Genomic DNA, 22761 nt, shown 5'->3' with positions numbered 1-22761 from the left:
TTATTAAAAAAATCTTTGAAAATTTCTTTTTTTTTTTTTTTTCTAAATCAATTTAGATAGGGCAAGTAAAATACTTTAGCCTACATCATGAGGGTGCTTAGACAAGAACCTACTTCTGTTTCTTCTGACCTAAAAATCTGTTTGTCTAGTACATCACGGTAGATTGGCAGCAAGGGCTCTCAAAGGTCTCTTACTTTCTTCTAAATATATGTGGCATAGGGTGGACTAACAGTAGCTCATCCCTTAGATAGGCAGAAGTGAGTTTCTTCTGGTGGAAGAAGGCAGTGTTCAGGTATAAACAGCTTTTGGCCTTGAGAGTAGCAAAGTGTTAATCACTCTAACTGTAAGCTTTACAAATGAAGAAAATTGTGTAGGGATTATCTGGATTTCCTCTCAGATTTGTGTTTCTTGTACAAGTGACTGAAAGGTATGCTTTTTATTCTCTCAAACATTAAACATTTTTTTGTCTTCATGAATTCTGTGTCTACCAAAATAACTCAGTTTAACTGCCCTACAAATCAGTTTGTTTTTTTTTACAGAGTAGAGAATATCTGTCATGGTACCTTAAGAGCTTTTCAGCCTCGGTGCTGTTGGATGGGATCAGACAGATTTCATCACTCAGTGTATTTTCATGTCAATGTAATTCTTCCCCCACCTCACATAACAACATTGCTTGTAAGGTGTTTGCAGGTCTAGTTGTCCGAGACATTAGTGTTTCTCTCTCTGCTTATGGGGCTTATGGGGTTATGCTATACATTTCAGTGACAGGGTAAGTCCTTTATATTGAGGTTAAATTATACCTTAGTTTCACTCTGCCCCAGTTCATTGTACAATTTGTGCAAGCTTAAGTATCTTTTTTCTATCCTTCTATGATTTAAGTATATGCAGACTAGCAGCTACTACTACTAGCAGCCACTTTTCCATCCTTCATAAATGTTTTTCTGATAGCATATGCTTTAGGGAAGCAAATTTAAAATTAAATTGTCTTTGGAATTTTCTTTATTCCCTTCCTTTCTTTATCCCCTTATTTTTGCACTGTTTTTTTCTTAAAAAAAAAAAAAAAAAAAAAAAAAGCTAAAATAGAGTCTCATAGAGAGCGTGATGAGTTAGCCTTGGCAAAGGTCCCAAGTCCCGAGTCCCACCCAGCTGCTCTCTCATTCACCCCTCAGCAGGACAAGGGGAGAAAACGGGATGAAAAAAAGCTCATGAGTTGAGGTGAGGACAGGGAACAAACAAACACAGGACTTACTCTCACACTTTTTCTCTTCACCCCACCATGTGGCATTTTGCCCTTTCTTAAACATGTTTTCCCCGAGAAGCCACCAACATGGCTGCTGGGCCTACCCATGCCCTGAGGCAGGGTTGTTGGGGCCAACTGGAACTGGCTGGAACAAGATGGAACTGGGTGGAACTGGATGGAACTGGATGGAATTGGCTGTGCCTGGCATGGGGCAACCCTGGCCTCTCCTCATGGAGGCCCCTGCAATCCCACCACCAACAGTTTCACACCTGCACCTGATATAAAGATACACAACCCAATGTAAACATCTGAAGGAATATTTTTCTTCCCAACCCCAGGTACATTTTCTTCATTCTGTCTTCCAGCAGTTCTGGACTAAAGGTTTTTTTTCTGTGTTAATGTGTGGGTGTGTGTATGAAAGCTCACTCTCTTTGTATAAATAGAGTTGATATTTTTCAAATTATGATACTCGATTCCTAAAACGTTGCTTCTTGTTGCTCAGGTTTCTCTTTTCTCTCTGATTCTTCCCCCCATGTTTTTTCCACAATCTACTCTTGAGTAAGCTTTACTGCTCTGTATTTATCAACATTCCCCTGCCTTGTGGTGGACTGTTAGAGATTCCCCATATTTGTTGCTGCTGTTATGGATTAAGTTTAAATTAATCCCTGTCACTAGGCCCGATCACTTCTTCCTGGTCTCATGTGGTAATGAACGGGGTTCATGCCCAAATCCTTGGCCAAACTTTGTCGATGCCTCTTCTGCTCTTCTGGACGGTATTAGCAATTTCACTTTTCTTCTTGCTCTGCTCCATTGCCTTCAGGAATAAATTGCATTTCTTCTTGGGCATCTTTTTGTGTTTTCCGTGGGCATAATTGTTTTCTTCACCCTCCAACATTTATTTGGGCGCTGCTATAGCTACTATACCTTCTTCACATTTGCACTACTTTTAGATGAATTTTTGTATCTTACAGTTTTTGGCAAATATATATACATATTATTTATATATAAATATTAACATTTCCTCTCATTATACTTTAGCTACAGTTATAAGTGGTTTAACAGCATAAAATGTCTTTCCCAGATGCTGGCACTATATTCCTTATTGAAAATTATATTTTTTCTTTCTCCATGAGATCATGTTTATTCTGATTGTTTCAATCTATTTCTCTTTCTCAGCCACAAATCATTTAAATATTAATGGACTCTTCTGTCACTAGGACAACTGAGACTCACAGGCATTACAAATGGGAATATTTAGACTTGGAAGCTGAGTATTTGGAAGGTGCTGACTAGGCTTCCCTGAAGAAGTTCCTTGTTGTGAAGAAAGCTTAACAATATGAATTATTATTTATTGAGTCTCTGGACAGTTTCTGAGCAAAACATACACTTGAGGTGAGAACATCCAGTTTCATCTTCCAAAGTCTAAAACTGTGATCAGTGCTGTTTTTAACAAGTTGTTCAAAACTCGAGTCACTCAATCTTAACTTCAGAACAATTGGTATTTTGTGAAATCCAAGTCAACTGTTCTTGTCTTAAAAAAATTTGGCTTCATATTGCCATTCTTTTAAAACTACTGTATATTCTGATGTGCTTATTTAAACTTTTGAAAGTGATAAAAATAATATATATTATTTGTGATCATTGAATGTCAGGTATATTTTAAGTTACATAGCTTTTAGATTTAGACTGCCCAATTCATGCTAGCGTTTTCAGTAATACTAGTGTCAGTTATGGACAAGCTACATGTTCAAAAATCCTGTTTCTGCTATGTTCATAGAGATTTGTTTCATATTTAAGCAGCATTCTGTGAATACACTAATAATTGTAGATATAATGAAAATCAAATAATCATATTAGATGGCATATGTTTAAATCACTTATGAATATCCTGAGCTGGAAAATGAAATGACCAATTCCACCGTTCCTCCTCCCCTCAACCCAGACTGTAACTCTGGTCAAGTGGCCATCATGGAACATGCAGTCTGACGGGAGAGCTCTGTGCCAGGACAGGATGAAAAATTGACCTCAGAAGGAAGTGAATAAGGATAGATAGTTCTGAAAGAAAATCTTCTGGTTCACATAATAAATAAATAAATAAACAAAGGAAAAAGAAATGACAGAGAGAAAGAGAGAAAGAGAGAGAGAGAGAGAAAGAAAGAGAAAGAAAAAAGAAAAGAGAAAGAAAGAAAGAGAAAGAGAGAGAGAGAAAGAAAGAGAGGAAAGAAAGAAAGAAAGAAAAAAGAAAGAAAGAAAGAAGAAAGAAAGAAAGAAAGAGAAAGAAGGAAACATGATTATACTTGAAAGGTTAAAAAATATTTTGATTATATTGATAAAAATGTGGTAGTTTTCTGGTAGTTAAAATGGCAGAGAATTCTAATTTTATAGATATTGTCAAGTAGTAGAATCCCCATCCCTGGAGGTAATTAAGAGACTTGTGGATGTGGCACTAAGGACATTGTTCTGTATGGCCAGCTGTATCAGTTTATATTTTGTCAATATTATATATATAAAAAATTCAGATATGGTAACAAATGTAATTTAAAGAATGTAGCCTTGGAAAAAGAGAGGTTATGTATAAAAGAGGGTATGTATAAGGGACCTTATATAATAACCTTCCAATACCAGAGGGGGCCTACAGGAAATCTGGAGAGGGACTCTTTGTCACGGAATATAGTGATAGGACAAGGGGTGATGGCTTTAAACTACAAGAGGGTAGATTTAGATTATATATAAGGAGGAAATTCTTTACTATGAGGGTGGTGAGGCACTGGCACAGGTTGCCCAGAGAAGCTGCGGATGTCCCATTCCTGGAGGTGCTCAGGACCAGGTTGGATGGGGCTTTGAGCAACCTGGTCTGGTGGAAGGTGTCCCTGCCCGTGGCAGGGGGGTGGAACTGGATGATTTGTGAGGTCCCTTCCAACCCAAAACATTCTATGATTCTCTGATTCTGTGTTGTCTTTGAATGTGTTATATAGTACATACAATAACACAATCAGAAAAATTGGCAGCATTCTGGATAAGAGAGGGCACTCAGTATCGAAGACTGCTTAAGGCATATCTCACTAGCTGCTTGATTTCCTGATTGCTCAGCATTTTGCAGAAGATTGGAATTACACTAAAAGTAAACTTATGTGTTTTGTACAAATTATTCACTAGTTCTTTGCTGCAGGGCTTTTACAAAAACAACTTGCACTTCTCTGTTTTGTTTTGTTTTGTTTTGTTTTTGCAGAGGACCTTTTATTATCAAAGACAGTGATAACCTTGCCTCCCCAAATCAGATGAGTGTAAATCAAAACACAGTACTCAGTGCTAAACACCCAGTGTCAGACAAAACAGAAAATATCAGAAGGAGTCTGAAGTGCTGGTGTTTTCTTCTGAAACAGTCTGTTCCTTCATTTCTCCATTTCTAAGCAGAAGCCTTCCTAGCCATCACAGACCTCATGGTGAAGAACTGGTCAAGTCTTCAAGTCTTATCTGGTCAAGTCTTATCTCTCATGGAAAAAATCATTTCAGAGGTTAAAAAAAAAAAATCTAGTCCCTGTTTCCTCTATTGGTAAACCTAAACTTCTCTAACACACAACATATGTTGTGTGGTATTCCTTGAATGCTAAATTGAAGAAGTTTATTTCAAAGACCTCCATCGTTCCTTTTCACGATCTCCCCATAAACTTAAGTGCACAGACTGTTTATAGAAGTGAGCTCTGTGCCTACATAATGTCCTAATTTTCTTGATGAAAAGTTCTGCTACACATGTCCAGGAACTGATTTCCACAAGTATTCTGTTACAGCTGTGTTTCACCATTTACTTTCTTGAGGTAATGCGAAGATGTGACAATAAATAGACAATAGTGCGACAAGATGAAGCTTCTATATGTATATATATGAAATATATCAGGCCAATAGCCTTATTCTGACATGTCTAGACATGTGCCCTGGGCTGCATACAGTACCAGATAATCCAATAATGTTGTTTAAAATTCTCATTGATATATGTTTTATTTTCTGATGCTGAAGGATGACTTCAGGCTAGATTCTGGCCTTGCGTGAGCACAGGCAAATCCCACTTGCTTTGAAGAAAGGTGACCTCACACAGGAGCGTGACATTGTCCCTCAGCCTATATGGCAATACAATTATTTAATCAATTTGAGTTGTGTTTTTGTGACACCTCATAGTGTACGCCGTCAATAATAAATGATCAGTCACCACTTCTGTTTTTTTTTTAGTGATTGGAAATAAAACATGTTCCTCATTGTATTAACAATATTATATCATAGGATCAGCTGTGCAACCATCACTTTCTTTTTCTTTTTCTGTTTGCCTTATTCCTGGTCCAAATTTGGCGTGATGGAAAAGAATATGACTGCCAAGCACAAATGTGATGTACTTTTAGTCCCATATTTTCAGAATTATATGTATATTTGTGTTCATTGGTATTGCCATTGATAGCCTAGGCTTTTAAGTTTTTTTGTTTTGGTTTGGTTTTAATAGTAATGCAGACTTTGTTCAAGACAGTTAACTGCTGCTTACAGTGGACAATGAAAGTTGTGATGTCTTGGAGAAAAGTGCTTTTTAACTGATAATAAGTACAGAACAGTGCTTATCAACCAATGCTTGATTATTTGCCCGCAGTATCCTTGGCTGTATGAACAGGAGCATAACCAGCAGATCAAGGGATGTTATTGCCCTTCTTGAGCAGCCACCCTGCGAGGAGAGGCTGGGGGAGCTGGGTGCTTTCAGCTTGAAGCAGAGACAGCTCCAGGGCAACGTGAGAGCAGCCCTCAGTGCCTATGGGGAGATCTATGAGATGGAGATGGTCTGCCTGAAGTGGGGCCGGGTGGGAAGATGAAAGGCAATGAAAATAAACTGAAACAAGAGTGGTTCAGACTGGATATAAGAAAAAAGAATGCCCCCATGAGGACAGTCAGGCAGTGGCACAGGCTGCCTAGAGGTCGTGCAGTCTCCGTCCCTGGAGGTTTTCATCTCTGACCAGGTGAAGCCCTGGTCTGACCTCAGAGCTGAGCCTGCTGTGAGCAGAAAACTGCACCAGAGACCTCCTGAGCTCCTTCCAAGCCTGTGACCCTCCTTCTATAATCCTGCCCTGCAACCAGGTCACTTGAGATTTGTTTGTTTGTTTGTTTTTCTGAATTTTGATCTTAATTAAATCCAGGAACAAAAAGTAGCATTATAAGGAAGTCCTGTGGGGTTGTGCTGAGTTTGTCAGCACTAAGGTTAAAGCATTATGACAAGGAACAGAGATTCCTTTAAGCCAAGGGCAGTCTTACCTATTTTCACAGTCCACCAGTTGATAAGCCCTCCCTCTTTTCTCCAGCCTAGAGGAAGTGAGACTAGCAAACTAAGTAGCTAGGTTTTTTTTAATTATTTGTTGGTAGTATTGTACATAGAGGAGGAATCATCCAGCAAAAAAATAACATGTGAAACAGATCATCTAAACATTAAAAATCAAGAAAATACAAAAAGTACATTACTAGAACTCCTAGACTAGAACATTACTAGTAGCTCCTCAGTGTGATTTCAGTGAGACAAATGTTAAAACTAGTAAAACCTAGACAGAAGTAAAATAACCCTACCTGGATTATATTTGATCCCTGGCAAAAGAAGAGTTGGTGCCAGGCTGCATCTCTTTCTTTCCTGAGCTGTGTTGCTATAGAAGCACAAGTATTGTGGAAACATCACAAAAATAGACTAAGAAAGGAACCACAAAAAAAAAAAAGAAAGATGTTTTTATAAAAAGACGAGTTTTCTATGCTTCTATGCATTTTTTCTTTTCTGCAGCAATTTTTTCCACTTCAAATCAAGCTGTGAAAAATATTTTATTCTGTAGCTTTAATAGCATCTATGTCCCTTCGTGTGCCTATAAACAAAACAAATCAATCAGACTAGGGGTAGTCAGTTTAATTCTACATAGCTGTGTAGAAGAGAAAAATGTTTTTTTTCCATACATTCTTTCTGACTGAGTCTAGGTGTATGATGTCAATGTTTCATTAAACATTTGACTGGCTGAAAAGGCCTTTACACTGTAAAATCAGCGTTCTCTAAAGCTGAAGAATGACTATTTACCAAAGTTTATTTTTTGTCAGTAATTATGTTTTTGTATAATAAAATCATTGTGGTACCTAATTACCACTGAGTTTTCTGTACGTTGGACATGAAAAGATAATAAAACCTTTTTAAGATAAATTTAACATGACTTTTTTTTACAAAAGCAAGTGTTCTGCTAGCCTGGGGCAACCAAAGACTACTAGGTTTTAACAGCAGAGGTACTTTTGATAAATATTCTACGATATATGTATAAAAAATGCTATGTTGCAATCCGTATTCAGAAAAAAAAAAATCCCTTTCTGCTAATGATTTTTTTTTCTGAAACAGAATATAGAGTAAGAAAGGCAGAGTCTCAGAGTGAAAGGAAGAACTTGCTCTATAACAGCTTTTTTGAGTATGTCTTGCAAGAATCATCAAAACTGGAATAGTGGTTTTAATATTATTTTATCTAATTTTGTAACTAAAAAGACTAACTAAACAGTTTTCTTAAAATCTCTACCTACAGTGATCTGCCTTCTTCCACTAAGCCTGTAAGTAATACCAATCCATTATCCTAAGACAGTCAGACTGATCCTGCAGAGCACTGCAGAGAAAAGCAACATGTACAGAAGCTGTTCAGCACTTCCATGTTTCGTCTGACTGATTTGATTTGGGTGCACATTACCACAATCACATTTCATCCACCCACTCTTAAGCCAGTATTACTCATTTTCATTTATTTATTTATTTATTTATTAATATATAGCAGCAGACTGTCTGGGAATTATGAATGAATATATGCTAATTAAGACAATAAAGTATTTTAAAGATACACAAATGTTAATAGGATTTGAAATAAGAGGTAGCTTGAGGCCACTGCTGTAACTAACAGGCTATTTGAAAATTATTAGCATCAGGCCCAGTGGACCAGTAGTAAAGTACAGCTGTCTTGTACAATATCTGAGTGGCTCCTAGACCCTGAGTTTTACTCCAGTGATCACAGCTGTGGACTGTGCTGAACTGATTTTGCTTATTTCTGCAAATGCCAGCATAGAAGCTACTAGCCTTACATAATGCCTGGGGTGATAGATACAATATTTTGTTACTTGTAAAGCCATCTATACAGCAAATTAATTGAAGTACATCTGAGTGGACCAGCAAAGACATGTTCTTGCATTATTTACATCAAGCTGTTAAATATGTTATTAATTTTCTGTGGTCTTTTTTTTGCAGACCAAGAGTGACAGAGAAAGGAAAACAGAGTGTATTGCTCATTTTGTTGATCGAACTATTCAATGAAGTGAAGGGTTCTGCTTTGGTCAGCCCTACAGTGTAAAAATAAAATGAAAAACAAGCATTTCATTTGAGAAGTGTACTATTTGAACATAAGATGACAGCTATTTTAAATCTGTTGTGATAACCACGATAAAGAAAAATATTTTGTAATGGCAAATTCTTTTTGACAATCTGCCTCCTTTTCCCCCAGACCCCACCGTACACCCTACTTTGGTCTGTTCATAGAGATAACAGGGTGCCAGCTAACCAATCTCAGCTCCCTTCTTATCTGTCTTCTTTTTTAAAACCATCATCAGCACATTTCTCAGCTCAGTGGAAATACCAATTATAGATAGTCCATTTCAAACTGCCATATGGATGAGGCCCAATTCCTGCCCAAGATATGACAGAAAGGAAAGAGAGGGCTTGTGCTCCTGTTTTAAATTGTGAAGTTATGGAAATGCTTGCTTAAGATGGGGGCATAGAGAAACTTGAAAACTTGGCATAGAGAAAACAGATTAGCTGAAAAATCAGGAATAATTGAAGATAACTTAAAAATACATTTTTGTTACTGCTTTCTTTTCGTTAGTGAATTTCCAAATGCAAAAATCATAATCACTACCTCGAGAAGGTAAATTTTTAAAGATAGGTAAATTTTTATAGAAATGAAGAAAACTCATCACCTGCTGAAAGATTTGAAGCAGCACATAAACCTAACAATAACAGGTGTTTTAGGATTTCACCAGCGATTTTTGGGAAGCAGTTTTATTTCTTTGTGTTAAAGATTTAAGCCAGTAGGCTGTACTGCCATCTTTTTGTGTATTGGGAAATAATGTGAAAGAGAGCTGTGACTGAAAGAAAGGTTCTGACATTACTGTAGTCAACAATGTAATAATGCAATTTAGTGACGTCCTAGTGCAAATCGATTGATTTTAATGCAAGATAGCAATTTTGCACTCAGAGGAGAATATGCCATATGCTAGGCAATTTCAGTCTTTTTATTGAAAGGTTGTGTTATTTTACAGAATGGATACTTGAGTCAAGGGAGGATAGGTCATGCCAAACATTCAGAACCTTACCTGCGTTCTACAGGCTATCATTAGTGTGGTAGCCATTAGGAGTTCTTGTTGTGGATAAAGACACCATTTTGTCAAATATTTTACAAATACAGAGATATAAAAGAGATGATAATTCATCACAGAACTTGCAATGTAATTATATCACTTGAAGCAGTATTTTGTGGGTGGTAAATATGCTTTATGTGACAAGATAAGCATTCTCCTCTTCTGTTAGATGTTAAACTATCAGACAACAGCACATTCATTTCTATAAGTATCTTTTGCCCAGAACTGAAATGAGATAAGCTTTTCTTGCTAAACTAAACATGGAGAAGTATGTAAGTAAGGCAAATATATTAGCTACAGTTTCAAAACTGTATTTTTATTTGACTTATCTGCCTATCACTTTTAAAGACACCTAAGCTAATGTCTATCCCATTTTACAGTAGATATTTATATGTACTTAAAATTGAAAAAATGTTAGCTGTACAGTTCGCATTATAATAACAGAATTTGTGATCCACAGAAATAGAAAGTGTGTGCATATTCTTATGATATATATACAGATATATTTATGTATGTATTAAACCTTTTCTTAAATCATATCTGAAATGAAGAGAATTATTTAGGAAACATACTCCATTCATGGCATTTGACTCTGAAACCTGCTTTTCATATTGAGCGGTTAGAGCCTGAAGTCATGAAACACAGGGACATGGCCAGAATCCATCTTGCACTCAGATCTGATGAGGCTGGTCTTCCATTTAAGAGTTGAATGGCGTTCACTTTAAATAACCTTGGTTGAGCAGTTCATTTATATTTTATTTTTGAAAGATAATTCCTTTTTCTCATTATTTTAAGTATTATGTGAGACCTACATCCATTTAGGAATGCATTTTATACATAAAAAAGTTGATAGATTAATGTTTCAATGGAAGAAGAAACAGTTTGGTGGAAAAATATAAAAAAAGAAAGACAGTGGAGGATGCATTTCCAGTAATCCATTTGATTTTAAAACCACCCAGCTATAATGTTGTTGATTCCCAACAGCATAATTGTGGAAGGCTGAGAAGAAGCTGTCTCTTAAAATGAAGAGAGAACACAGAGAACAAACTACAAGGTGCACAGAAAGGGGGGGGGGGGGGGGGGGGGGGGGGGGGGCGGGGCGGGGAAGAGGAGAGATGGCTCAGGGTTTCTTAAGCCTTGGACTTTTGGCCCTCCACACACAGTAATCCCTAATGTCATTTTGACATGGCATGTCCACGGTAAGCAGAATCTACATCTGAAAAATCCCTTAACTACGACCACTACATTAGCTGGGGAAAACAGGCAAACTATAAGATGCTGAAAAAACTTCAGAGCACCAAAACAAGGCTACACAAAAGAACAAGTACAAGTAGTGAAACCACAATCTGTTTGAGATGTTGGGGTGAGATGTCTTAAGTAACCATAATTCCAAAATACAGAGTCAACCAAAGAGGCTAAGACACAAATTTCTAGGAAGAGCAAGAGAAAAACTCTCTTGATATGGTTTTGTTTCTGTGGAGTTAAGAGTAATAATGCCTAGGGTGTTTGAGGGAGGGCTGAAGTATGAAGAATGATGCATGAAATCTCAAAGAACTCTTGCTGAACAAGCCAATGATGGATAATAAGTGTATTTACATTCATCTTAGTGATTCTTTGAAAGTATTTTATTCATTACCACAACTGTGTGAAGTACTGAAGTATTACCATCTTTGATTTTCAGATTGGGAAACTCAGAATAGCTGAAGGTGACATGTCTGTAGCTAGTCAAAATTAAAATAGGAGTTAAAATAAAAATACACCAATGCATTTCCTTTCACATAGACCACCATCTCTGTGGTACCATTTGCCGGTTCATCAGATCAAGGCTAGAAAAAAACAGTAAAAACAATGAGATCACACCATTTATGGAGTAATTCTAGGCTAAATCAGAAGCGTCTAAGTGTTCTGGGAATGCTACTGTTACCAGTAGTGATGTATGAGAAGAAACAATCCAGCATAACTCCATATATCCAAAAAGTACATTTTGGATGCAAATAAAAAAGTAAAGTTCACTTGTTTTTTTTTTTATTGACTCAGTGGAACACACTTTCATTGTAACATAGAAGAAAAATCACAGAAGCTTTGAAATCTCATATCTACTAGAAATAAAGACAAAGTCCTCTAATGTGAGAAAACTAACAGAAAAATAGGCACTTTGTGTATTTTGATAGCTCAGAAGATGCCTCTGATTTGGGAGTAGCTTCAACAGAGCCCTGTGCACTTTGTGAACTACTGCTATGCTGTCAAAATACAGTCACAGACTGTGGAAGGCAGCAGAAGAACTTTGTTTCTAGGTCTTGGTAGGAAGTTTCTCTATCTGATGTATATAATCTCATGTGGTATTGTGTTCATTTTACGTGAGAATGATACTGGCTTCAAATTCTGCTTTATGCCATGAAAGGGAAGGAAGGAAACTGAAAGACAAACAACAGATTCTATCAAAAGTATATGGAAACTCTTCTTATTAAAGTCACAGTTGTGACAAAAGAATGCCTGAAAAGTTTTTCTCAAGGTAGGGACTGTATAATTAGATTGTAGCTCTATTAACCCATAGGAAAGGGGGGGAAATAGATGAGTGTTTTGTCACATATATCCTCTTAATATTAAAATTGTTTTCAAAAATGAACAATCATTTTCTGGCTCTTTAAAAGATACTTTTAAACACCATAAGAATGACCAAGAAAGCAAAGTTGTGCTTAAAGTTTTTATTTAACTTTATGTGATGAATGTCTGTTGATTTCACTAAGGCCAATAGGAATCTATGACTACGTTCATTCTTCAGGTGAACTAATGTATTTCAGAAAAGGAATGCGCATTTTTTTCCAAAGTCAAACTCAGTTGCGAGAGACAGCTTGTTTCTATCTTGTACATCTTCCCTCAAAAACTCTAGGGAAAAGTAATGGCAGGAATGGTTTCAGCACAGTCTTTCCTTGATAGGTCAGTAGGACACAGTTGAGATACAAGCTCTAGTAGGAAATCCAAGAGAATTATTCGGTCCACCAGTTTACAGATAGGCAGAATGAATCAGAAGCAAGGAGTTAAATATCCAAAGGTAAACAGATAAGTAGGAGTTATTTTCAATGATAACCTTTGGCAGTTGCATGAATAAAAACGAACAGTGATTTAGGTTATTAGTGAGGGGACTCATGATAATGTGAAATCTGTTACTGGGGGAAGAAGGTAGCCAAAATCACAGTCAGCTCCACCGACATTCAGAATCCTGGACTGGACCAAACAGCGCTGCACTTCAGTGAGCAATCTGCTTTAGCTGGGTGATTATGGCAAAAGAATAAGAAATTGGCACATAGATTCAGCAGTGAAAGAAAAACAGAGTTCCCAGTGATGGATCAAGTGACATCACTGCCCTCAGGACAAGCTTTAATTCTAAATATAAAGCTATGAACCAGACAAAAATCTGCATTCACGTTTCAACAACAAACACCTAAGGATCTTCCATCTAAATGCAGGACCGAGTTACTCTTATCTTTCATGATTTCCTGCCTTCCTTTCCCTCCTTTCCCCAGATGTTTCAGAGATCTGGGGAGAGATTTTCCAAGTCAGAGGGAGCAGTTAGGTGACTACTCCTCTTTTAAAGTCACGTGGAAAGCTTAGTAACAAGCTTACCTCAATACTCCAAAAATTACTTGATTTCAGCTTCTTCTAATTACAGTAGAGTCCAGTCCATGTTTTATTTTAGCTCAGTTACATTAGAACACAAGGTTTGACTTAAAGAAGCACCATTGGTTCAAACTGTGAGGTATAAATGATAATAACCCTGATATTTCATCCAACCGTATAGGTCAGGAGCCTTAATATATTGCTTCACATCTCAAATTTCCAATTAAATTCAGTAAATTCCATCCAATGATGGTATCACTGGCAAAAGTACTGTAAAATTAGCATGTTTCTCCAAAAGGAAGAAAAAATTAGTTGATTTTTTTTTTTGAAAACTTACAAATAGTTGTTCTTTTGCATAACAGGAATCTGTGACTAAGTAGCTGTGTTTAAAGAGATATTTTTATCTAATCAACTACACATTTTATAAGATGCCCTCCTATTTAAAATAGTACTGATTTTTTTCTTCAGTTCTTCTGGAAAGAAAAATGTCTGTTTAAATATGCTGATTTTTTCCCTTTTCAAGATAAAAAGAAACAAAAAAGCTATATATTGTAGAAAATTGGGCCATCAAAGGATTAATTCTTAAAAAAAATTAAGACTTCTTTATTTTCTGTTTCATTAAAATTGGATGTGGGGGAAGGTTTTATAAAATCTTACATTTTGGGGGGAATTTAATTTTTATTTTTTTCTCTACAAACAAATGTTTGGGTGAACTTCAAACTTGAACTGAAAGAAATAATATGTCTTATAAGAAAAAGTATCCAAGAAAAGCAAAAAGTACTTAATCACAAAGGCAATCCAAATAAATTATAAACCACGATTTCTGTAGATAGTCATCTATGATCAGGATGAACTTTCCCTCAGCTAAAAAACTGAAGTGGTGGTAAGATTTTTCACAAAGATCTCTATCCACCACGAGTATCTGAGTTGAAATGTTGACCTCACTTAAGCAACTGGGAATTTTATCATTGTCCACAGTGTTTTTCTGTTAGTCCAGTTTAATTTCCATGTATTCTGTTATGCATCTTTAAGTTTCTGTCCCGAAGGAAATAAAAAAGATGATCACAGACATTTTGTCCTTGAGAAAACCTGCCAGCTACATGGGAACTTTTTGTCCAAACCAATGGGCTTAGCTTTTTTTAAAAAAACTTCTCTGAATTTGAAAAAAAATGGCAGCCTCACATGGTGCTAATATTTTTATCTTTTATCTTTCTTTTTTTTTTTTTTTTAATAGCCAAAAAATAACTTCTGTACCAATGTGGATTCTCATTCACATGGCTATGAAAGGTAAATGCTGCATGTGGATTCTCTGTGGGAGAGTGTTCAAAGAGGAAGTTTTGGATGAGTGAGGGAAATGCACGTGGATGTGCATTGCCAGACAGCTATAAATACCAGATCCGTGGAGTGCACGGGACTGGAGGACAAAGGCACAAATACTGGGTAATTTATTGCAGAGAGAGCTGTAAAGTACTTTTAAAAATGAGAAAAGATTTGTTAGCATTCAGCAAATGTGAAATTCATGAGAGGAGTTCTATCAAATAGATTAGCCAAGGCACAGCGGAAAGAGAAATTTTATAAATAAACCCAGTGGAAAATGTTTTCTTGTTGTAAAAAAGTGTTCCATTGGATTTAAATTATTTGGAATTACATATTAATGAAAGTAAAATACTTTAGTGGTGCAGAAGTTTTCAGATGGAAAGTACTTAAAGATTAAAGTGGTTTTCCTCATAGAAATTTATGAAAGGCCAAGTTACTCTTTGTTCTCCATCAAGAAATGAGAGTTTGTCAGAGATACATGGTCTGTATCTGAGAAATACTTGCATCCCCTGGTTGAAAAGAATGTGTGCCCACTGCGTGAGGAGGACCTCAGAGAAACGCAGCTCCAAATCACACTGAATCTAGTGATGGACAGAGAATAAAAATATATAAAAAATACTAAAATAAAATTAAAAAAAATAAAACACAAAAAAGGTAGCTATCTAAATGTAGGTGTCAAGACTTTTCTAGTTTCAGTCTCCTTTTACAGCCAAAAGTAAGAGATAGGTACCGCTAGTGAGTGAATACATTTTCAGCTGGGATGATCTGTCTTTCAAACATACCTTCTTCTGCTTTAGAGACAGGCAAAAAAAAAAAATATCTATCTTTTTGGTGGTAGGAATCAAATGAGATGGTCCTCTCATCTCTCCCTGGGTGCACATGTACTTACAAAGACATACAGTATCCCTTCATGGATTCGTTTTGAATTAGCTTGGAGGAAGCTTTAATCAGTGGATTAATTTGAGAAGAACAAAGCTTGCTCCATACGAAGCAATGAGTTCAACAGTTCAGTCTACGAGTCAGTCTTGCCTGGCCTCTGTGGCCTTCTCTTTTTTCTTATTTTGGATATCTCTCAGAATAACCTTCTAAAGTTAATGTTTTGTAGCTCAGTGATCTGTTGCAAGACATTGCACAAAAAATACTATATCAGAGTGTTCAAACTGATTTTAAAAGAAGAAAATACTGTGCAAGTTAATTAAGCTAATTTAATTTTATTTTCCATCCCATAGACAAGAAATGCACTATCACTTTCTGCTATTATTTCAGGAATTGACTTTGAGTAGTAAAAGTCTTTTAGAGAAGAATTGGTACTGGAAAGTTAATTATTAATTAAAAAATGTAACAAGTTTGTAGCTTGCTTTGCAGTATGTTCTCACATTTGCAGCTGCACAAACAAAACTGCACTTCCCAAATTACTGTATGATCTAGTAAACCAAGATTTTCATTGTTCCTAGGAGAGCATTTTTAAATGAGCTGGCAAGTCACTTACAGATATTGGTAGTAACCTATTGCTGTGGGTTAAATGTAAAAGATATTCATGAATTTTCTGTCTCAAATTTGATGGATCCATCTGTTGATCTCCAAATAAGTACTTCTGCACACTCTTTGCTATGTGCTTAATTTTGTGCATGCAACTAAACACGCTGACCTCTAGGACAAATGCTTACATGTTTTCAGGGTTTACTATACGGAATTTACTATAGAATTACAAGGTGCAGGTCCATTAGATAAAACATAATTATTCACATTAGGTAGCACTCAGAGACCACAGGTGAGACAGTTGGACTATTGTGCTAAACTTTTTACAAACATCTAGCAGAAGTCTGGCCTTTCTGTCAGCTGTTCATAATCTAAAATAGACCAGGCAGTCAAGACACTGAGAATTGAGGCTTGGGAATGTGAAGTGATTTGCTCTGGAGTATGAATTTAGTTTCAGAGGTTCAGTGTCCAACATACTGGACTTCTCATTATACAGTTATATTATAGGAGGACAAACATATGAGAGAAACTAATATTTGAGAGTATCATATTTGTGATTCAGGGTTGTTTGGTTGTTTTGTTTTATCTTGACCATAAAGATCTTAGTCTCTTTTTGTTCACCTTCACATTCAAACTGATTTTAATTGAAGTATCAATGTAATATTTCTAGTTATAGTGCTTTAGGTGTGATGATACCTAAAATGTGATGTGTGCCTTCTAAATGCAGGAGATTTTTTTATTTTTTTTTTCCCAGAAGAAATTTACAATGAAAGGGCAAAAGCAGGTGATGATTTTGAAGGTGCAGGGTCTACAAAAAGAAAATCATCAAAGTTACGATAGGTACTTCTTTCATTAAACACAAATAACATAAATGCATAATTTTTAAGAAACTCTTTCCTTTTCCCCTTTTTTGAATAGCAGTATTTATATATATCCTTTTTTTTTTTTTTTTTTTTTTATTCAAGGCTGTTCTTAAGATAGCAGTAGACTGGTCCTAATACAACTATAATGTTTTTCATCTGTCCACTTTATATAACGCTGTTTTCTCTTCTATAATCCTATCTATCAGCTCACATCAGTGACTTAACTGATGAAGGTACCTCATTAAAATGGTCGTAGTACTGGGACTTTTTCTAAATGCAAGAGCATAATTTAGCATAAAATCAGCAGTCTCAAACATAAACTCATGGAAGAGCATATTTGTATCAATTTGTACTTAATTTGCAGGCAAGATGTTTGAAAACTACATGGGGATTAATTTGGATCACTTCCCTTGTGATCTAGAGCTCTGGCTGACTTTGCATCCTCTTCCAGGAGATGGAGGTCAGTGGAGATCAGAAAATGTGGGTTAGGGAGGACAGAGGAGAAAGAGATGTTGGGATGTCCTGTGCAAACGGAACAAGCAGTTGTTTTGACATTTGAACAGGAATCTCTCATCTCAAAGCTGTTCTAGGAATTGTACTTAATCACTTCTCAAGTCTTGAAGCATATAGATTGCATATGCATATAGGTTGATAAATCATTTAACCTTGGGAGATAGGTCCTTATTTAGATTAAATGATTCTCCCTTCTGTACTGCATCTCACTTGTAGAGCTGGCATCTTCATATAGCTAGGCTGTTCCTCTTTGATGGAGTTCTTTAGGGTAAGAAAATTTTTCCAGTATTTTTACATCAGTGCTGTCCAAGGATGGTACATAGTAGCAGAACAAAACAGAGAGCATATAAGTGTGATCCACATGGCTTCACAATACTGCAGTCACTCATCAAATGAAAGCCTTCATACGCTCCTGTGGTGGCAGGGAAATATAATTCCTTACATGTGTTTTATAGATGTATTTCTATCTGGGGTTGAGCAAGTGTATTGGGTTTCTGTGGCAAGGTTTCAGTAGTGGGGTGTGTGTCAGGGGTGTCTTCTGTGAGAAAAGACCAGGAGCTACCCCATGTTGGACACAGCCAGTTGCAGAATTCCAAAATAGTCTCACCACTGGTCAAAGGTGAGTTCACCAGAGAAGCTGGTGGCACCTCTAGAATAAAATATTTAAGAAAGGATAAGAAACACTGTACACCAGCTGTGAGAGAGGAGTGAGAAAATGTGAGAGAAACATCCTGCAGACGACAAGGTCAGTGAAGAAGGAGGGGGAGGAGGTGCTCCAGGCATTGGAGCACAGATTTCCCTTCAACCCTTGGAGAGGACCATGGTGGTGCAGGTTACCTCCACAGAGGACCATGGTGAAACACATAGTCCCAGCAGCCCATGGAGAGCCCATGCAGGAACAGGCTCCTGGCAGGAGTTGTGGCTCAGGGAGAAAACCCTATGCTGGAGCAGGTTTTTTTGACAGGAACTGTGTCCAGTGGGGGACCCATGCTGAAGCAATCCGTGCCTGAAGGACTGCACCCTGTATAAAGGACCTGTGCTGGAGTAGTTCTTTAAGAACTTCAACCCATGGGAAGGCCCCACATTGGAGTGTTTGAAGGATTATATCCTGTGGAAGGGACCCCATGCTGGAGCAGGGGAAAAGAATGAGATGAAAGAAGCAGCAGAGACGAAGTATTAAGAAGAGACTGCTACCCCCACTCTCCGTTTGGATGTCCAAAGCATTGGAGGAAGTGAAGAGACAACAATGAAAAAAATCCCATCTGGAGAAATTTGGTAAAGCAAACTGCTTTGATTCATGTGGTTTTGGTGCTTCCACAGTTCATAAATGTATGGCAGATCTGTGGGCCTGTCATTGTATTTAATAACAGCTTGCTTCTGCCTGAAAGAGCTTCTAGTGCTTTCAGACCTAGAAGCCTGACACTTAGGGAAAAGCATTTGAAAAGGTAGGTCAATGCTTTGTTTCAGAGCTTGTGTCCTGGAACACCAATAATGAAACAAGACCAATATCATGTAAATATGTGTTTGGGTATGTCTCTGTAATTATATTTGTACATACAAACAAATCTCACAAACTTTCCCTCATTTGTGCTATTTTCATGGTAATGATTACACCCATATTTGGACTCTGTCTTTCCCTTCTCTGCTTGGAGGTTTTAAATTTTATGGGTGTAACTTCTGGAAATCAGTGAATAATAAGAAATTGTCACTTTGTTTTGTTTTGTTTCTAAGGATTTTTTTTGTCTTTAAAGTGTGGAACTTGACTTTTCAACAATAACAGGAACTTTGGGAAGTCTTTCACAGAAAAAGAAGACCACATGTGGCTTGACTGCATGTCTCAGTAAACCCTGCAGAGTACACATTTTGCTATTATGGCATTATGATTTCTTGTTTTCATCTGAAGGTTCCATGTGTCACACATTCTTTTAAAGTGAGAGTACTAAAACATAATTCAAACTGCTAGAATAGAATATAACTAATTCATATTATAGCTACTGTAGTAACATTTTCTTGGCTTTTTAGTGTGCCACATACAGCTTATTTTTGATAATCATAGAATCACAGAATCATAGAATATCCTGAGTTGGAAGGGACCCATAAGGATCATCAAGTCCAACTCCTGGCACCGCACAGGTCTACCCAAAAGTTTAGACCATGTGACTAAGTGCACAGTCCAATCGCTTCTTAAATTCAGACAGGCTTGGTGCAGTGACTACACTGGGGAGCCTGTTCCAGTGTGCAACCACCCTCTCGGTGAAGAACCTCTTCCTGATGTCCAGCATAAACTTCCCCTGCCTCAGCTTAACACCATTCCCACAAGTCCGATCACTGGTGATAACGGAGAATAGGTCACCTGCCTCTCCACTCCCCCTCGCGAGGAAGTTGGAGACTGCAATGAGTTCCCCCCTCAGCCTCCTCTTCTCCAGGCTGAACAGGCCCAGTGACCTCAGCCGCTCCTCATACGTCTTCCCCTCTAGGCCCTTCACCATCTTTTGTCGCCCTCCTCTGGACACTCTCCAACAGTAGACCAATGGCATTGCTAAATTTGTAGGTGAAAGTCATATGTGTAATACTGAAATCAAGTTGTCAGCTCTGAAGAGATGTCTTGTTTAAAGACAAATTATTATTCTATATATTTTAAAGTATGCTCATGAAATTCTATTTGTCACTGCTTTATATTTATGGGGGGAAATCTTGAACAAGATTATCGTAGAATGCTAATATGAGACTGTTTAACGAAGCATAATTTACTCCATTTATAATAAGTAAAATGCCTTTAGAAATGTAAGAAAAATAGATAAAGAATTGGGGAATCCAGGTAGTCATGTCTGCCTGGAAGCATTTTCTGAGAACAGTAGTGAGTCAGAATGCAAATCCTCGTGGCGTTGCTGATTTTTGTGGTCGCTGCTGATTACTGTAAAATTGATTCAGGAGCTTTGCAGCATCTCTGCATATGTTTAAGCCTAATCTCCATAGTGTCATAGGCATTTTTTCTCTCTCTGGGTATTGTACTGAGTAAGAAAAGTTCTAATAACCTTCATCTTAGTATTTTTTCTTATCAAGGAGCAAAGAAGGACACTATTCAGTAAATTCTCAGTCTTGATCTCAAGTATAGCAGCATACGTTTTCTTGGATCTGTTATTTCACGACTTTAATGATAGTCAGGTAATGTATTATTGCATTTGGATGTAGGCAGTGACAAGGATGGTTTGCTTGAAAAATGCAAAGAATTATTCTTCTGTTATTTTTAGTGAAAAATTTTTCTTCATATCAGGTTCATAACATGTAATTTAATGAAATTTCTAGTTTGGCTTTTTTCTGTTGTTGATTTGTTTGTTTGCTTGCTTGCTTGTTTGTTTGTTTTTAATTTGAGCTTTAACTCATTTCAAAGCTTGATATTGATTTCTTGAAATTTTCATCATGTAAAATCCTGCTGTATGGACTGTGTGTTAAGAAAAGTACATTTTGCCCACATAAACCTGGAAAGAAGTAAGGCAATGCAGAGCTTATCAAAGGTTTTCTCTAAACTGAAAATATGTCAGTAAACTACTACCTATGTGCACAAGATGTAGATTCAGCTGTTTCAGTTGGTAAAGTCAACTGAACTGTGCTTGCAAATAGAGGAGGACTGACATTTCACAGAATGACAGAATACTTGAGGTTGAACCAGACCTCTGGAGGTCATCTGGTCCAACCCCCCTGCCAAGCAGGATCATCTACAGCACAGGATGGCATCCAGGTGGGTTTTGAATCTCTCCAGAGAAGGAGACTTCACAGCCTGTCTGGGCAAGCTTTCCCAGTGCTCTGTCACCACCAAAGTAAAGAAGTGCTCTTTCATACGCAGATGGAACTTCCTGTGTTTCAGTTTGTACCCATTGCTGCTTGGCCTGGCACTGGGCACCACTGAAGAAAGAGTCAGGCTTCATCCTCTTCACACCCTCCCTTAAGATATTTTTATCATTGATAAGATCCCTTCTCAGTCTTCTCTTTTCCAGGCTAAATAGGCCCAGCTCTCTCAGCCTTTCCTTATAAGAGAGATGCTCCAGTTCTCTAATCATCTTAGCAGCCCTCCACTGGGCTCTGTTCAGTACATCCATGTCTCTCTTGCACAGAACTGGACACAATACTCCAGATGTGGTCTCATCAGGGCAGAGCAGAGGGGGAGGATCACCTCCCTTAACCCTCTGGCAACACTCTTCCTAATGCAACCCAGGATCCCGATGGCCTTCTTGGTCACAAGGACCCATTGCTGGCTAGTGGTTAACCCGCTGTCCACCAGGATTCCCAGGTCCTTCTCCACAGAGCTGCTTTCCAGCTGGTCAGCCCCCAGCCTGTACTGGTGCTTGTACTGGGGTTATTCCTCCCTCGCTGAAGGACCCTGCACTTGCCTTTGTTGAACTTCATGAACTTCACCCCACGCTCCAGCCTGTCCAGGTCTCTCTGAATGGCAGCACGTCTCCAACTAGCTCTTCTTTGTTTGTTGGTGCTATGTCCAGCAGCACACCTGTCCTCATTGGCTCATCTACCACCTTTGTTAAAAAGTTATTGTCAATGCTCTGCAGCAACCGCTTGGACTGTTTGTGCCTAGCTGTGTTGTCTTTCTAGCAGTTGTCAGGGTGGTTGAAGACCACCAGCAGAACCAGGGTGTGTGACTGTGAAGCTACTTCCAGCTGTCTATAGAAGGTCTCATCAACTTCCTCTTCCTGATCAGGTGGCCTGTAGTAAACATCCACAGCAGTGTCACCCATGTTAGCCTGCCCTTTTATCCTTACTCATAAGCTCTCCACTCACTCATCATCCACCCCTAGGCAGAGCTCCATACATTCCAGGTGCTCTCTCACATAAAGAGCAACTTTACTACATCGACTTTCTGGCCTGTCTTTCCTAAAAAAGCATGTAGCCGCCCATGACATCATCCTGTCATGCAAGCTATCCCACGATCTGTAATTGCAATGAGATCAAAGCCCTGCAACCCCACACAGATATCAGATTTCCTCACAGAAAGAGTTGTAAAACACTGAAAAATCCTTTCGCAGGGGAAAGTAACATGCATGATGTGACAACAGAACTGAATGAATGATTATACAAGAAAGACAGAAGAAACAAATATTTTAAAAGGTATACAATAAGAAATCAGGAGATATACAGGACATTTACTGCAGAAATCAAACCTTATGTTAGTGCTGTCAATGAAAACTGAGACTTGCAAAGGGTGTTAAAACAACTACAGAATGTCATTTTTATCTATAAATTCAAAGGCAGGAAATAGGAAAATAATTGAGTCTGTTACAT

The 22761-nt window shown here is 37.6% G+C and overlaps 1 protein-coding gene and 1 long non-coding RNA gene across 10 annotated transcripts in view; both read left to right on the top strand.

The window, feature by feature from the left end:
* The window catches only part of GRIA4 (glutamate ionotropic receptor AMPA type subunit 4), a 224035-nt gene that overhangs the window by 49875 nt on the left and 151399 nt on the right, over positions 1-22761 (top strand). The gene's annotated exons all lie outside the window — the stretch shown is intronic.
* LOC136789612 (uncharacterized) lies at positions 718-8624 on the top strand. Its single transcript, XR_010828398.1, has 3 exons — positions 718-1578; positions 2417-2632; positions 8514-8624. It is a non-coding gene; the product is annotated as an uncharacterized lncRNA (long non-coding RNA).

The sequence above is a fragment of the Anser cygnoides genome, chromosome 1, assembly GCF_040182565.1.
Source record: "Anser cygnoides isolate HZ-2024a breed goose chromosome 1, Taihu_goose_T2T_genome, whole genome shotgun sequence".
In the NCBI taxonomy this organism is placed as follows: domain Eukaryota; kingdom Metazoa; phylum Chordata; class Aves; order Anseriformes; family Anatidae; genus Anser; species Anser cygnoides.
Note: the sequence above shows the minus strand (reverse complement) of the source record. Positions and strands in the feature narration are given on the sequence as shown.